Source organism: Triticum urartu, chromosome 3 (genome assembly GCF_003073215.2).
Source record: "Triticum urartu cultivar G1812 chromosome 3, Tu2.1, whole genome shotgun sequence".
Lineage (NCBI taxonomy): Eukaryota > Viridiplantae > Streptophyta > Magnoliopsida > Poales > Poaceae > Triticum > Triticum urartu.
This window is the reverse complement of record NC_053024.1, coordinates 444,988,849-444,997,299: the sequence shown is the minus strand read 5'-3', so window position 1 is coordinate 444,997,299 and position 8,451 is coordinate 444,988,849.

The following is an 8,451-nucleotide window of genomic DNA, read 5'->3' as shown; positions in this document are numbered from 1 at the left end:
GGGACTTTCCTTGGCGTGGAAGGCAAGCTTGGCGATACGGATATGTAGATCTCCTACCATTGTAACCGACTTTGTGTAATCCTAACCCTCTCCGGTGTCTATATAAACCGGAGGGTTTTAGTCTGTAGGACAACATACAATCATACCATAGGCAAGCTTCTAGGTTTTAGCCTCTTTGATCTCGTGGTAGATCTACTCTTGTACTACCCATATCATCAATATTAATCAAGCAGGACGTAGGGTTTTACCTCCATCGAGAGGGCCCGAACCTGGGTAAAACTTTGTGTCCCTTGCCTCCTGTTACCATCCGGCCTAGATGCACAGTTCGGGACCCCCTACCCGAGATCCGCCGGTTTTGACACCGACACCTGGCCTCAGGCCATACACTCCGGCTGGGCAGCTTTGCCATGGTTGCTCGTTCGGCCTTTAAGTCGATGATGACTTCCCAAGTCATCGAAAATCATCTCCGTGTCGACTCTGAGTACTCCAAGCAGATGGATTCGGTGGATTTGTCGTCCTTAAATGAACTCCTGAATCGCATCGCCGCCCTGAGAGTCGCTACGAACTATGACCAGATTGGGCTTAAACTCGATCAAAGAGAAATCAAATCTCCGCTGATCACCCATCAGATAGCGGTCGTAGAGGAGCAAAGAAACAACAGCTCTCCCCCTATACTGAAAACAAGGTCTGTTCGGATTTCCGAGCTCATAGAGCCGGATATTTGTCTGCGGGGTGACACTCCCGGCCCTCCGAACCTAGAATCGGACGTTCAGCCTAAGTAATCATTGGACATCCCGGATCCCGAACTAATAAACTCAGAAGTTCTTCAAACTTCAGACTCCACATTGGGCCAGGGTTTGGATTTAACGACACCCACCCACCACAAGCAATATTCGCCAAGCAATTCTGGTCCCCCGGATATATGTGACCTCATGTACGTACGGCAGCAGCCTCAGGAAACAGTCCATCACTTCTGGGCCAGATTCCTCCTTGTCAAGGACAAGGTTAAAGATTGCCACGACGAGGACGCGATTTCAGCATTCCGCAATAATTGCACGGACAAAGGAATCCTCAACTCCCTCAACCGCCGTCGCATACTACATTTCGCTAACTTGGCAACCATAGTACAGAAGTACTGCACAATGGAAAGCGCCTGGAAAACTCAGACAACTCGCTATGAGCCACCGGCCTTCACGCCACCTTCCTGGCGGGCAAAAGGGATGCACCCTCACGGGGCACCCGACCCCGTAGGCAAGAAAATTAAACCCATTACGGGACGTGGCACCGTTCTTGAAGGATGGCTTGATAGGCCATGCAAAATACACATGACACCGGGTACCGAACCAACCCATAGCCTTAGAGCATGTTGGATACTCTGGAAGTAGCCAAGAGCGGCGAGGATATCCTCACCAAAAATACCTCAGAGCCACACTTTCCGGAAGACAACGACCTTAGAGTATTTACGGTCTTCGAGACTTTCGCTTCAAACAATCGGCGTAAGAGAACACTCCGGAATGACACAGCAAAAACTTTTAATGCCAACGGCGAACCAAAATTCCGGTCAGTCCGGGCACCGGCCGCCTTGGTCCTCAACCCAATTTTGGATGGCTTTCGACTCACTAAAGTGCTCATGGATGGCGGTAGCGGATTGAACCTCATTTACGAGGACACACTCAGTAAAATATAAATAGATAGAAGCCGCATCAAGTAAAGTGATACGACCTTTCTAGGAATCATTCCCAGTCGAGAAGCAAGATGCGCGGGAAAAATTAAGCTCGACGTGGTATTCGGCACGCCGGAGAACTATCAGTCTGAAGAGATAACCTTCCTAGGGGCCCCTTTCAATAGTGGATATCACACGCTGTTTGGGCGGGACGCATTCACGCGCTTTCAAGCCATATGTCATTATGGGTATATGAAGCTCAAGATGCCCGGACCCAATGGTATTATCACTCTCGCCAGTGATCCGGACATAGCACTCCGTGCTGAAAACAAAACCACATCTTTGGCCCTCGAGGCACTATGCGAGGCCCTTGCGGCCGAAGAATTGACCGCACTACGCTCCATGATGGATAGGGATGACGTAATCCTCGATAAGCGCCCCCAATCCACCTCCTTCAAACCAACAGACGAAATAGTCAAATTTCAAGTTCACCCGACGGACCCCAAGAAGACAACCTCCATTGGGGCACAGCTGGACCCTACAGTCGACGCCACATTACACGCGTTCCTGCGCGAGAACTGGGACATATTCGCCTGGCACCCTTCTGACATGCCAGGAATCCCACGCAGGTTGGCCGAACACAACCTCAATATGTTGAAGGGATACAAGCCGGTCAAGCAAACACTGCGGCGCTTTTCCGAACCCAAACGACAAGCTATGGGGGAGGAACTAGCCAAGTTAATAGAGGACGGGTTTATCAAAGAAATAAAACATCTGGACTAGCTAGCAAACCTGGTGATGGTACCAGAGAAGGATAAATCCTGGCGCCTGTGCGTCGATTTCAAAGACCAAAACAAGGCCTGCCCCAAGGATCCCTTCCCCCTCCCCCGCATCGATCAGATCATTGACGCTACCGCAGGACACGACTCACTGTGTTTCCTCGACGCATACTCCGAATACCATCAAATAAAAATGAAGGAATCTGATCAAGCCGCAACAGTGTTCATTACCCCATACAGGTCTTTCTGCTTCAACACTATGCCCTTCGGGCTGAAAAACACCGTCGCCACCTACCAACGCATGATTCAAACATGCCTGGAGAAACAAATCGACAAAATGATCAAAGCATATGTGGATGTCGTCGTCATCAAAACTAAGCACGTCGAGTCACTAGTAGACGACATGTGTCTCACATTCGACCACCTCCATGCATATGACATCAGGCTCAATTCGGAAAATTGTGTGAGGGAGTCCAGGATTAGGGGGTATCCGGACAGCCGGATTATATCCTTTGGCCGGACTGTTGGACTATGAAGATACAAGATTGAAGACTTGTCTCGTGTCCGGATGGGACTCTACTTGGCGTGGAACACAAGCTAGGCAATACAGATATGTATATTTCCTCCTTTGTAACCGACCTTGTGTAACCCTAGCCCCCTCCGGTGTCTATATAAACTGGAGGGTTTTAGTCCGTAGGAAAACATACAATCATACCATAGGCTAGCTTCTAGGGTTTAGCCTCTTTGATCTCCTGGTAGATCTACTCTTGTACTACCCATATCATCAATATTAATCAAGCAGGACGTAGGGTTTTACCTCCATCAAGAGGGCCCGAACCTGGGTAAAACATCGTGTCCCCTGCCTCCTGTTACCATCCGCCTTAGACGCACAGTTTGGGACCCCCTAACCGAGATCCACCGGTTTTGACACCGACATTGGTGCTTTCATTGAGAGTTCCACTGTGCCGTCGCCAGAAGGAAGGATGTCTTGTCTCGTCTTTAAAGATGGTACTACTGTTGGGGGAGCTTTGGCTGTCTGCCAAACTCTCGGGCTAGGCGGTTTCATCATGACCGCCTGTTCGGCCGCCGCGCCGACGATGACTTCTCGGGTCATCGAAAACAACCTCCACGTCAAATCGGCGCTTGCCGAACAGATGGATCCAATGGAGCTCGCTTCCTTAAACGAGCTCTTGGATCGCATCGCCACCTTGGGAGTCGCTATGGACTATGATCGGATTGGGCTTAAACCCGATCAAAGGGAGATTAACTCTCCACCGGTCACCCATCATATTGAAGTGGTGGAGGAAAAATGCGGCGACCTTTCCTCTATCTTGAGGACCAACTATGTCCGGATTCCCGAGCTCTCCAAGCCGGATGCCCGTTCGCGGAAGGACAACATCCAATCCCTGAACTTAGAGTCAGGCGGCGGGCTAGGATTATCGGGTAACACCCCGGAACCGGAACTTCCAAAATTGGAAACTCCTCGGCCCCTGGATCCCAGATCGGGTAAGGGTTCGGATTCAATTACACCCACCCACCCAAACATAAGCGATCTTTCCCACATCAGGAAAGAGCCCCAGGAAACAGTACATCACTATTGGGCCAGATTCCTCCTTGCGATGAACAAGGTTAAGGACTGTCGCGAGGAAGACGCAATCTTATTTTTCTGCAATAATTGCATGAACAAGGGAATCCTTAACGCCATAAATCGCCGTGAGATACCACACTTCGCTGACTTGGCGTCCATAGTATGAAAATACTATGCGATGGAAAGTGCCTAGAAAACCGAAACAAACTTTTGGGATAATCCGGCCCTAAATGCGAATCAGTCCGAAATAAAAGGGTGCACTATCAAAAGACACCCGAGTCAACTACCAAAAAGCAAAAACCCTCTATAGGGCATGGAACCGTACTGGAGGGATGGCTCAATGGACCCTGTAAAATTCACAGTACAGAGGGCGCCATACCAACACATAGCCTTAGAGCATGTTGGATACTCCGGCAGGTAGCCAAAAGTGGCGAGGATCTCCTAATTCCAGAAGCCATAGAGCACCATCCCAGAAATACCAGTATGGTATTAACGGTCTTTGAGACCTTCGCATCCAATAATAGGCGAAAGCGAACACTCCGCAGCCTTGCCGAAATCTACCACGTGGCAACAATAAACCTATGGAGTGACACAGCTATTACTTTTAATGCCAGTGACGAACCTAAATTCCGAACAACCCAAGAACCAGCTGCATTGGTCCTCAGTCCAATTATGGACAGCTTTCGACTCACCAACGTGCTCATGGACGGCGGCAGCGAATTAAACCTCATCTATGAGGAAACCCTTCAAAAATGGAAATAGACTGGAACCTCATCGAGCGAAGCAGCACAACCTTTAGAGGAATAATCCCCAGTCGAGAAGCGCGCTGTACATGCAAAATCACACTAGATGTGGTGTTCGGCACGCCGAAGAATTACAGGTCCGAAGAGATTACGTTCCAAGTGGCCCCGTTCAATAGCAGATACCACGGCCTTCTAGGGCGGGAGGCGTTGACAATCTTCCAAGCCATACCCCATTACGGGTACATGAAGCTCAAAATGCCCGGGCCCAACGGAATCACTACTCTTGCTAGCGAGCCAGACACAACACTCCGCGCCGAAAACAAGACAGCCGCATTGGCCCTTGAGGCATTATCCGAAGCCCTCGCGACCGAGGAACTGACTGCGCTGCGCTCCATGGTGGATAGGGACGACGTGATACTTGATAAGAGATCCAAGTCTACCTCCTTTAAACCAGCGGATGAAACAATCAAAATCCAAGTCCATCCAACGGACCCTACAAAAACAGCCACTATCGGGGCACGGTTAAGTCCCGCCATGGATGCCGCACTACGAGATTTCCTACGCGAGAATTGGGACATATTCGCCTGGCATCCCTCAGATATGCCAGGAATCCCACGCAGGCTGGCCGAGCACAGCCTCAATATCCTAAAAGGATTCAAGCCGGTCAAGCAGGCTCTTCGGCGTTTCTCTGAACCTAAGAGACAATCTATGGGAGAGGAACTAGCCAAGTTATTGGAGGCCGGATTCATTAGAGAAATAAAACACCCGGACTGGCTAGCAAACCTGGTGATGGTACCAAAGAAGGATAAATCCTGGCGCCTGTGCGTCGATTTCAAGGACCTCAACAAGGCCTGCCCAAAGGATCCCTTCCCCCTCCCCCGCATCGATCAAATTATCGATGCTACCGCAGGACACGACTCATTGTGTTTCCTCGACGCATACTCCGGCTACCACCGAATTAAGATGGCGGAGCCCGACCAAGCCGCAACGGCATTCATCACACCATACGGCCCCTTCTGCTTCAACACAATGCCCTTTGGGCTAAAAAACGCCGGCGCAACATATCAGTGCATGATTCAGACATGTCTGACAAACCAGATCGGCAAAACAGTGGAGGCATACGTAGATGATGTGGTCGTCAAAACCAAGCATGTCGACTCTCTAGTAGACGACTTGAGACTCACATTCGATAACCTCCGAACATATGACATCAAGATCAACCTGAAAAAATGCATTTTCGGCGTGCCTGCGAGAAAGCTCCTGGGCTTCATTGTATCCGGCAGAGGAATTGAAGCAAATCCGGCCAAGATCCGAGCTCTGTCATAGTTGGATATCCCAACAGACCTCAAACAAATCCAGAAATTAATCGGATGCGTGGCGGCTCTAAGCCGCTTTATCTCCCGCCTGGGAGAAAAGGCATTACCCCTTTATCGCCTCCTACGGCGCACCGAACACTTCGAGTGGACGGATGCCGCCACAGCCGGATTGGAAGAAATAAAAGCCATATTAGCAACCAACCCAGTCCTGGCCGCGCCAAACATTAGCGAACCAATGTTGTTATACATTGCGGCAACCCATCAAGTTGTGAGCGCAGTGCTCGTCGTCGTATGAGAAACAGACGGTCACAAATTCCCCTTCAAAAGCCGGTCTACTATGTATCCACTGTCCTTACTCCATGCAAGTCATGGTACCCGCATTATCAAAAGATAGCATACACGGTATTCATGGCATCCCGGAAACTGCGACACTACTTTCAAGAGTGTTCGATAACAGTAGCCTCGGAAGTGCCACTTAATGATATTATAAACAACCGCAACGCCACGGGCCGGATTGCCAAATGGGTCATTGAGCTCCTCCCGTTCGACATAACTTACAAGCCACGGCGAGCCATTAAGTCGCAAGTACTGGCCGACTTTGTTGCCGAATGGATCGAAGCCGAACTCCCTAAAGAGTACGGCGCGTATTCCAACTGGACCATGCACTTCGACGGCTCCAAAATGTTGGCTGGTCTAGGGGCTGGCGTCATTTTGACATCCCCAACTGGAGATACAGTTCAATACGTACTCCAGATAATGTATACGGACTCCAACAACGCAGCCTAATATGAGGCCCTTTTACATGGTCTCCGGATGGCAGTATCCATGGGCATTCAATGCCTAGAGGTGCGGGGGGATTCGAACCTCGCAATATCCCAAATAAATGGAGACTTTCATGCCAAGGATCCAAAAATGGCGGCCTATCGCAACGCCATCCTAAAAATGTCAGCTCGGTTCGAGGGGCTCGAATTTCATCATGTGGCTCGGGAAAACAATCAGGCGGTGGATATCCTCGCCCGCATCGGCGCAAAACGCGATGCGGTCCCCCCCAACATATTTCTGGAGAGGTTGTTCAAGCCATCCATAGTATGGGAAGGGGACACCGGTAACAATAATCCGGACCCGGCCAAAATACCCGATACCGAACACTCTGACACAATCGGAGGTTCCGCCACCGAAATAACACCTTCGGCCCATGTAATAATGGCCATCATAGCCCCGTGGATAGAACCATTCCTGGCCTACCTAACTAGGCAGGAACTTCCGGAGGACCAAAATAAGGCACGCTGCATGGTGCGGCAATCTAAGGCCTACAGGGTCCATGAGGAAGAATTGTATAAAAAAAGCACTACCGGAGTCCTTCAAAGGTGTATCTCCGAAGAGGAAGGACGAGACCTTTTGGCAGAAATTCACGCCGGACTCGGCGGTCACCATGCCGCAGCCTGGGCTCTTGTCAGCAAGGCCTTCCGTACAGGATTCTAATGGCCAACGGCCCAGGCAGATGCACAGGACTTGGTCCAACGTTGCGCCGGTTGCCAGCTCTTTGCAAATCAAAGCCACATGCCACCCACCGCCCTCCAAACAATCCCCATTACGTGGCCCTTCGCGGTCTGGGGGCTTGACATGGTTGGACCCCTTAAAGGGGGAACCCACAAGAAAAAATACTTACTGGTCATGGTGGATAAATTCACCAAATGGATAGAGGCCAAACTTGTTAAAACAGCCGAATCCGGACCGGTGATAGACTTCATATCCGGGGTCGTACACCGTTATGGCGTCCCTCATAGCATCATCACTGTCAACGGTACGAACTTTACTGCCGATGAGGTAAAACTCTGGTGCAGCAAAATGGGCATCAGGCTCGATTATGCTTCAGTCTATCACCCACAAACCAACGGTCAAGTGTGTTGGGGAACGTTGCAGAAAACAAAAATTTTCCTACGTTTTCACCAAGATCCATCTATGAGTTCATCTAGCAACGAGTGATCGGATGCATCTACATACCTTTGTAGACCGTGAGCGGAAGCGTTCAAAGAACGGAGATGAGGGAGTCGTACTCGTCGTGATCCAAATCACCGGAGATCCTAGCGCCGAACGGACGGCACCTCCACGTTCAACACACGTATGGTCAGCGTGACGTCTCCTCCTTCTTGATCCAGCAAGGGGGCAGGAGAGGCTGATGAAGATCCAGCAGCACGACGGCGTCGTGGTGGATGCAGCAGTCACCGCAGCAGGGCTTCACCGTGGTGGTGTAGCAGGGGAGAGGGAGGCGCCAAGGCTTGAGGTGTGGCTGCCCTCCCTCCCCTCCCTTTTATATAGGCCCCCTAGGGGGTGCGCCGGCCCTAGGAGATGGGATCTCCTA